This window comes from Triticum urartu, unplaced genomic scaffold (genome assembly GCF_056163025.1).
Source record: "Triticum urartu cultivar PI428250 unplaced genomic scaffold, HENAU_Tu73 scaffold1689, whole genome shotgun sequence".
NCBI classification, from domain to species: domain Eukaryota; kingdom Viridiplantae; phylum Streptophyta; class Magnoliopsida; order Poales; family Poaceae; genus Triticum; species Triticum urartu.
Window position 1 is genome coordinate 12501 of NW_028260143.1, and position 8818 is coordinate 21318.

The window sequence follows — 8818 nt, forward strand, 5'->3', positions numbered from 1 at the left end:
TTCTTTCTTAGCTAAACAGGTGGAAGATCTATCCAATTTGGTTATATTATATCATGGACTCGAAAAACGGATCTGAATTTGACTGAAATGCACGATCTTCACAGGTATCACTTTTCACGATACCTAAAAGGTGGAATAGCGATTTTCGAACCATTTCCTATAAGAGAATGGTTTCCATTACTTTGAGAAATGGATTCTTATATCAAACTATAGCTATTGCATTAAAGAAGAAAAGAAACTAATAGAAGTCGAAGACGCGGAATGATAGTGAATAGAGAGAAAGATTCTTCTGATTTTCTTGTTTCTATCTACTAGACGCCGTAGAGAATTGAGAATTTTCATGTCTTTCAATTCTCGTACTCGTAATTGGAAAGTTATGGAAGGAGACCCATCATTTTGCAATGAAAACAACATATAAAACTCTGGACAATTTCGAAATCAGGCCAAGCGTCTTAATACATATGCAAAAAAATTCATTATTGGCCCACCATTGATTAGAAGATTTAGCTTGTATGAATCGCTATTGGTTTGATACGAATAATGACAATCGTTTCAGTATGTTAAGGATACAGATGTATCCACAATTCATTTAGAGTTACTTAATAGTCTATTTCTTATACCATATCTCTATCCCGTGAAATTCTCGAGCCAAAAGATGGATGCATATGCTGTGTTTCATTTTGCTAAATGATATCAATTAAATGGTGTATCAATTCCATAAATTGCATATAGCAATAAATAAATCAGCAAAATTCTTTCTAATATTTTAGATAGAAGAAACATTTCTTCTATCTAAAATATTAGAAAGAATGTACCCTTCTATCCAAATCCAATTTGCATCGATAAAATAAATCCAAATTCCAGTAGTAGATGAATAATTGCAAATTTGTGTGTGTACGAGATTAGAATAACTTCAAAATAACTGACATAATTTTGTATTTTTCCTGATCAGAAAAATACATGAAAAAGAAAGGAGGTAGAAAAATTTTTGGATTTATGGTTAAAGAAGAAAAAGAAGAAAACAGGGGTTCTGTTGAATTTCAAGTATTCAGTTTCACCAATAAGATACGGAGACTTGCTTCACATTTGGAATTACACAAAAAAGATTTTTCATCGGAAAGAGGTCTACGAAGACTTTTGGGAAAACGTCGACGTTTGCTGGCTTATTTGGCAAAGAAAAATAGAGTACGTTATAAGAAATTAATCGGTCAGTTGAATATTCGGGAGCAGTAATTTAATCGTTCAAATTTTTTTCTTGTTTTATTATTTTTTTAGTAGTCTTATAGTAGTCTTAGATTTTTCATTTTGATGAGCCTCGCTTTGAGGAATTCATGGAATAATCCATTTTCATGGAATAATGAATTAAGGAAGAAAGGATATGAGTCTACCGCTTACAAGAAAAGATCTCATGATAGTCAATATGGGCCCTCAACACCCATCAATGCATGGTGTTCTTCGACTGATCGTTACTCTCGATGGTGAGGATGTTATTGATTGTGAACCCATATTAGGGTATTTACACAGAGGAATGGAAAAAATCGCGGAAAACCGAACTATTATACAATACTTACCTTATGTAACAAGGTGGGATTATTTAGCTACTATGTTTACAGAAGCAATAACAGTAAATGCACCAGAATTCTTGGAGAATATTCAAATACCACAAAGAGCCAGCTATATTAGGGTAATTATGTTAGAATTAAGCCGGATAGCTTCTCACTTGCTATGGCTTGGACCTTTTATGGCGGATCTCGGCGCACAGACTCCTTTTTTCTATATTTTTAGAGAGAGAGAATTAATATATGATCTATTTGAAGCTGCTACAGGTATGCGAATGATGCACAATTACTTTCGCATCGGAGGAGTAGCCGCCGATCTACCTTATGGATGGATCGATAAATGTTTAGATTTCTGTGATTATTTTTTACGCGGAGTTGTTGAATATCAACAACTTATTACACAGAATCCAATTTTTTTAGAGCGAGTTGAAGGAGTAGGTTTTATTAGCGGAGAAGAAGCAGTAAATTGGGGCTTATCGGGACCGATGTTACGAGCTTCTGGAATACAATGGGATCTTCGTAAAGTAGATCCTTATGAGTCTTACAACCAATTTGATTGGAAAGTCCAATGGCAAAAAGAAGGGGATTCGTTAGCTCGCTATTTAGTACGAATTGGTGAAATGAGGGAATCCATCAAAATAATTCAACAAGCTGTAGAAAAAATTCCTGGAGGACCTTATGAAAATTTAGAAGTCCGACGCTTTAAGAAAGAAAATAATTCTGAATGGAATGATTTTGAGTATAAATTTCTTGGTAAAAAACCTTCGCCCAATTTTGAATTGTCAAGACAAGAGCTTTATGTAAGAGTAGAAGCCCCAAAAGGTGAATTAGGGATTTATCTAGTAGGAGATGATAGCCTTTTCCCCTGGAGATGGAAAATCCGTCCACCCGGGTTTATTAATTTGCAAATTCTTCCTCAGCTAGTTAAAAAAATGAAATTGGCTGATATCATGACGATATTAGGTAGTATAGATATCATTATGGGGGAAGTTGATCGTTGAAATGATAATAGATAGGGTAGAGGTAGAAACTATCAATTCTTTTTCGAAATTGGAATTATTAAAAGAAGTCTATGGACTGATATCGATTCTACCCATTTTGACCCTCCTTTTGGGAATAACAATAGAGGTACTCGTAATTGTGTGGTTAGAAAGAGAAATATCTGCGTCGATACAACAACGTATTGGTCCTGAATATGCTGGCCCCCTGGGCCTGCTTCAAGCTATAGCAGATGGGACTAAGCTACTTTTTAAAGAAGATATTCTGCCATCCCGAGGAGATATTTCTTTATTTAGCATTGGACCCTCTATAGCAGTCATATCAGTTTTATTAAGTTTTTTAGTTATCCCTTTGGGATATCATTTTGTTTTAGCCGATCTTAGTATTGGTGTTTTTTTATGGATTGCCATTTCAAGTATAGCTCCTATTGGTCTTCTTATGGCAGGATATAGCTCAAATAATAAATATTCTTTTTCAGGCGGTCTACGAGCTGCTGCTCAATCCATTAGTTATGAAATACCATTAACTTTTTGTGTGCTAGCAATATCTCTACGTGTGATTCGTTAAAATAGATCTTTTTCCTATAAAATCCATTAACTATTTATATTCCTTTTCTTATTTAGTATTTGGGTTGGTAAGTTAAACTAGATAGCTATATGAGTGAAACAAAACAGCTTATAAATTTGTAGTAAAAAGAAAAAATCTCATTTCCTACGTACAAGAAAAAAGTGGAAGTAAACATAAGCAGTGTAAACTCTTTATCCCAAGGTTGATATTTTTTAATTAGTCATCATATCTTGAAGCGGCCAAGAATAAAGGATTCACGATATGGAATTCCATTACTAGAATACTCCTAGTTATTACTATAACTTAATAATCCATAAGAAGAATCCACCAAAAGTTAGTGAAGGGTTAGGAACACTAAAGTACATAAAGGATTAGTAATGGAAAATCTAAAACATTAGAGATTTTTGCCCATAAAAGGAATCATAATAAGGACTTGCAATTTGTAGAAATTATCAAGTAGTACTTTCTTCGGATTCCGATCCAGAGTATGTTCCCATTCACTTGTTAAGGAAATGGCTATCAAGAACGAATTAACCCTTTATCCATTTTTTCTTTTTAAATACCCCCTCCCTGGGGAAAGAAGAATAGTAAAAAAGATATGGAGTGCACTAGAAAAAATTTTCATTATTTCCTTCCTCTATCCATATTCATGCAGAATTGCTCATGAACTAATACCCAACTCTTTCCATTTATTAATTGAATTCCTATAACAAGTAACAAGTGTTTTATTCCAAGATTAAGTTATTACTGAACAAAGAAAAATTTTCATTATATTATAAAGGATGAGATCAATTCGGAAGCGCTTTTTCTTATTCTAGCAGACGGAATTCCTTTGGTCTAATTTAGGACTTTCAAATCTATTTTATTTTATCTAATTCTATCTACGCCCCCGGGGCTAGGAACAAAACAGTCCTTTCCTTTTTCTGATCATAGAGAAGCCGTATGAAGCTAAGGTTTCATGTACGGTTTTGAAATAGCGGTGGGAACTGTGATGTTATCACCGACTATGATTATCTAACAGTTCAAGTACAGTTGATATAGTTGAAGCACAGTCAAAATACGGTTTTTTTGGATGGAATATTTGGCGTCAGCCTATAGGTTTTCTGGTTTTTTTAATTTCTTCTTTGGCAGAATGTGAAAGATTACCCTTTGATTTACCAGAAGCGGAGGAAGAATTAGTAGCAGGTTACCAAACTGAATATTCCGGTATCAAATATGGTTTATTTTATCTTGTTTCTTACCTAAATTTATTAGTTTCTTCTTTATTTGTAACAGTTCTCTACTTGGGCGGGTGGAATTTATCTATTCCCTATATATCCTTTTTTGATTTTTTCCAAATGAATAAAGCAGTTGGAATTTTGGAAATGACAATGGGTATATTTATTACATTAACTAAAGCTTATTTATTTCTCTTCATTTCTATCACAATAAGATGGACTTTACCGAGGATGAGAATGGATCAGTTATTAAATCTTGGATGGAAATTTCTTTTACCTATTTCCCTGGGCAATCTCTTATTAACAACCTCTTCTCAACTTGTTTCACTATAAATAAGATAATACAATAATAGTAAGAATATTTTCAACACAAAAGCTCTCTCAAACAAGAGAAAGAAACATATCTTTTTCATAGATATTTAGAATGAATATGTTCCCTATGGTAACTGGGTTCATGAGTTATGGTCAACAAACAATACGTGCTACAAGGTACATAGGTCAAAGTTTCATAACTACCTTATCCCACACAAATCGTTTACCTATAACGATTCACTACCCTTATGAAAAATCAATTACACCAGAGCGTTTCCGAGGGCGAATCCACTTTGAATTTGATAAATGTATTGCTTGTGAAGTATGTGTTCGCGTATGTCCGATAGATTTACCCGTTGTGGATTGGAGATTTGAAAAGGATATTAAAAGAAAACAATTGCTTAATTATAGTATTGATTTCGGAGTTTGTATATTTTGTGGCAATTGTGTTGAGTACTGTCCAACAAGCTGTTTATCAATGACTGAAGAATATGAACTTTCTACCTATGATCGTCATGAATTGAATTACAATCAAATTGCTTTAAGTCGGTTACCAATCTCCATAATGGGAGATTACACAATTCAAACAATTAGGAATTCGTCTGAAAGTAAAATAAACAAAGAAAAATCTTCGAATTCAAGAACGATTACTGATTACTAAACTTTGATTTTGTCTTTCTGTTATAAAAATCTAATAATTCTTTATTAAACTTTAAAATTAAACTATAAAGAAAAACGAAAAACTACTGCTTATTGGAAATTATTTCTTATTTTAAATCAGACTAGATTTTCGTGATATAATATAATTTATAACTATAAGTTTATACACAAAAAAATACCCTAATCCTTTTTTCCTTCCTTGAATCCTTTAGTTTTAGTCAGTTCATGAAAAATTTTATACTATTAATTTCTTTTTATCCATAATGGATTTACCTGGACCAATACATGAGATTCTTATGCTATTTGGGGGATTTGTTCTTCTACTAGGGGGTCTAGGAGTAGTATTACTTACCAACCCCATTTATTCTGCCTTTTCGCTGGGATTAGTTCTTGTTTGTATATCCTTATTCTATTTTTTATTAAATTCCTACTTTGTAGCTGTCGCACAACTTCTTATTTATGTGGGAGCCATAAATGTCTTGATCATATTCGCTGTAATGTTCGTAAATGGCTCAGAATGGTCTAAAGATAAGAATTATTGGACTATTGGAGATGGGTTCACTTCACTCGTTTGTATAACTATTGTTTTTTCACTAATGACTACTATCCCAGATACGTCGTGGTATGGAATTCTTTGGACTACAAGATCAAACCAAATAGTAGAACAGGGTCTCATAAATAATGTTCAACAAATTGGAATTCATTTAGCAACCGATTTTTATCTTCCGTTTGAACTCATTTCCATAATTCTTCTAGTTTCTTTAATAGGTGCAATTACTATGGCTCGGCAATAAGAAAACTTAGAAAAAGTACAAATTATAAGAATTGCAAATCTAAAATAAATAACTAAAGAATCACAATTTTGATTTAGTAAAATCCATCTACTGCCAACAAATACCTCCTTTTTTTTTTTTTTTTTTTTCTTTTGTTGTGTAATTGTTCTATTGTAATTAATTGAATCGGTTCAATTCTTGCCCTCATATTGAAATGAATCGAGATTGATAAGGAGTTAGTTAATGATGTTTGAGCATGTACTTTTTTTGAGTGTCTATTTATTTTCGATTGGTATCTATGGATTGATCACAAGCCGAAACATGGTTAGAGCTCTAATATGTCTTGAACTTATACTGAATTCAATTAATCTAAATCTCGTAACATTTTCTGATCTATTTGATAGTCGCCAATTAAAAGGAGATATTTTCGCAATTTTTGTTATAGCCCTTGCAGCTGCTGAAGCCGCTATTGGACTATCCATTCTTTCTTCCATCCATCGTAATAGGAAATCCACTCGTATCAATCAATCTAATTTATTGAATAATTAGACTTTTGAATAATTAGACATAGAATCCTCTAAACAAAGGCGCACATATTAAAATAAATAGAAATCAATACTATTTTCTTAGTATTATTTGAGAATATCCATTTTTTTTAGTAGATTATTGCATAGTATTCTTTTTCACTTAAATGAATTTTTGTATTTGTAATTCATTGATATTGCAATTTGAATATTGCAATAATTTATATTGAAAAGACGATAGCCAATTTATTGGCTAATTCGAATTCGTCTGTACAATTCGTAAAATTCTTTCTTATTTCTTATTTATTGTTGAAATCCAAAATTAAAGTCTCTTGGCTCTCTTCACGCTTTCTCACAAACAGATTAAAAAATAGATTTTTTTTTTTGAAGTTTGGATAAACCATTGCTTCGTCTGGTGTCTACAATACATATGACTCATTATAGTACTAATTTCATTTTTACCAGATCGAAAAATTTTATGTTGAAAAGAAAAATTTATAGATCCAATGTCACATTCCGTAAAAATTTACGATACATGTATAGGATGCACTCAATGTGTACGAGCTTGTCCAACAGATGTATTAGAAATGATACCCTGGGATGGATGTAAAGCCAAGCAAATTGCTTCCGCGCCGAGAACCGAAGATTGTGTGGGTTGTAAGAGATGTGAATCTGCCTGCCCGACAGATTTTTTAAGTGTCCGCGTTTATTTAGGGCCTGAAACAACACGTAGCATGGCTCTATCTTATTGATACGTTACAAAAAACTTCACTCGAATCGTCTGATTCCTCTTTACCGAAGAAGCCTGTGCTCGAAATAATCGAGCACGGGCTTTTCTGGTCAAAACGTATCTTGTCTTTATCACTTTATCATGAGTTATTTTCCTTGGTTAACAATACTTGTTGTTTTGCCGATATTTGCAGGTTCATTAATTTTCTTTTTACCTCATAAGGGAAACAAAGTCGTTAGGTGGTATACTATATCTATTTGTTTATTAGAATTCCTTCTAATGACTTATGCGTTCTGTTATCATTTCCAACTGGAGGATCCCTTAATCCAATTAAAGGAGGATTATAAATGGATAGATGTCTTCGATTTCCACTGGAGATTGGGAATCGATGGACTTTCATTAGGATCTATTTTATTGACAGGATTTATCACTACTTTAGCTACTTTAGCAGCTTGGCCAATTACACGGAATTCGCGATTATTCTATTTCCTGATGCTCGCAATGTATAGTGGTCAAATAGGATTATTTTCTTCGCGAGACCTTTTACTTTTTTTTATCATGTGGGAGTTAGAATTAATTCCTGTTTACTTACTTTTATCCATGTGGGGGGGGAAGAGGCGTCTATATTCAGCTACAAAGTTTATTTTGTATACTGCAGGCGGTTCCATTTTTTTCTTAATCGGAGTTCTGGGTATGGGCTTATATGGTTCCAACGAACCAGGATTAGATTTGGAAAGATTAATTAATCAATCATACCCTGCAACCTTGGAAATACTTTTATATTTTGGCTTCCTTATTGCTTATGCTGTCAAATTGCCGATTATACCCCTACATACGTGGTTACCAGATACCCATGGGGAAGCACATTATAGTACATGTATGCTTTTAGCGGGAATATTATTAAAGATGGGAGCATATGGATTGATTCGGATCAACATGGAATTGTTACCTCATGCTCATTATCTATTTTCGCCCTGGTTAGTAATAATAGGAGCGATCCAAATAATCTATGCAGCTTCAACTTCTCTTGGTCAACGAAATTTCAAAAAAAGAATAGCTTATTCCTCTGTATCTCACATGGGTTTCATAATTATAGGAATTGGTTCCATAACCAACATTGGACTCAATGGAGCTATTTTACAAATATTATCCCATGGATTTATTGGTGCTACACTTTTTTTCTTGGCAGGAACCGCTTCTGATAGAATGCGTCTTGTTTATCTCGAAGAACTGGGGGGAATATCTATCCCAATGCCTAAAATTTTTACCATGTTTAGTAGCTTTTCAATGGCTTCTCTTGCCTTACCAGGAATGAGTGGTTTTGTCGCAGAATTAGTAGTATTTTTTGGACTAATTACTAGTCCAAAATTTCTGTTAATGCCAAAAACACTAATTACTTTTGTAATGGCAATTGGAATGATATTAACTCCTATTTATTTATTATCTATGTTACGCCAGATGTTCTATGGATACAAGC